The sequence below is a fragment of the Carcharhinus amblyrhynchos genome, chromosome 21 (assembly GCF_965287045.1).
Source record: "Carcharhinus amblyrhynchos chromosome 21, sCarAmb.v2.hapA, whole genome shotgun sequence".
In the NCBI taxonomy this organism is placed as follows: Eukaryota; Metazoa; Chordata; class Chondrichthyes; order Carcharhiniformes; family Carcharhinidae; genus Carcharhinus; species Carcharhinus amblyrhynchos.
Genome location: NC_137344.1, coordinates 4,072,071 through 4,073,492, shown reverse-complemented (window position 1 = coordinate 4,073,492; position 1,422 = coordinate 4,072,071).

The window sequence follows — 1,422 nt, the reverse complement described above, 5'->3', positions numbered from 1 at the left end:
GCCACCACAGGAATGTTGGCAGCCACCATGGACACCTTACCCTAGCAGGTCCTGCTGCATTTGCGTTGGGTGGGCACACTCTCTGGTGGGCACCATCAGGATGTAGGCCACAGAGGGACCAGGCATCTTAACCTCCCTCCAGGTGCCCCACCTGCTCCAGCAGTCATCCCAGAGATGTCTGGCACCCACAGCGAGGATGAGCATCAGCCGGAAGATCTTCTGCAAGGCACTCGAGCACTGAGGGAGAATTTAGCATGGTCAATGCACCTTTCCAGCATGCCTTTCGGACTGTGGAAGGAAACCAGAGCACCTAGAGGAAGCCCACACGGACGCGGGGAAAACGTGCAAATTCCACATAGACAGTGACCCAAGCCGGGAATTGAACCCAGGTCCCTGACACTGTGAGGCAGCAGTACTAACCACTGTGCCGCCATGCATTAGTGATATTGAATTCATGCTCCATCTAGCAGAATTCAATGCCATTTCTACTCAAGACACTTTGCATTGAAATCTCCAAGTATGATGAGCTTATTCATAAAATCAGAGAATCCCTAGAGTGCAGAAGGAAGCCATTTGGCCCTTCGAATCTGCACTAACCACAATCCCACACAGGCCCCATCTCCATAACCCATGCATTTACCCTAACTAGTCCCCCTGACACTAAGGGGCAATTTAACATGGCCAATCCACCTAACCAGCACATCTTTCAGATTGTGGGAGGAAACTGCAGCACCCGGAGAAACCCACGCAGACACGGGGAGAACATGCAAACCCCCCACAGACAGTGACCCAAGCTGGAATTCTTACAGTCAACCTTTAGACTGTTGTGCAGATCATGAGCAAAGCCTCTTTGATTATTTTAGGGTTGGGTAGATGCATATATGCTAATAATGGTGGCAAACTTGATGTCTTGCAATGCTATTTGAAGGGATTTGCGTCAACCAGAAAAGTCAATGGAGAGTTTCTGAAGCCTGCTGGCAATGGAATTCTAAATCATAAATCCGATTCCTGAGACTCATCATTCATCTTTAATTTTCCCTGGTAACCTGCTCCACCCACTCAAGGACCCCTGCTCTGCGAAACTAACCACCAAGAGCTGAGATGTCAATGTCCAGCCAGGTGAACTTTCTGGCTATAAGTCTGTCATCATTTGACAATCTGACATTGTATGAAGATGTTTTGCCTCCCTTTGTTATCATTACCTCTTTCTTTTGCACTGACGTGGGAGGTGTCTATTGGCTGCAGTGTGCACTGCAAAATGACATGCAATGTTGGTGTCTGCATGTGTGTGCGCGTATGTGCATGTGTATATATGTGTGTGTGTCTCATTGGCCTGAGACAAGGCATTGTGCCCATTTCTATGAGCGCTCAGCCGACTAGTCATTAAATCAACCAAAATACTCTGCTTTTTAGATACTTAGT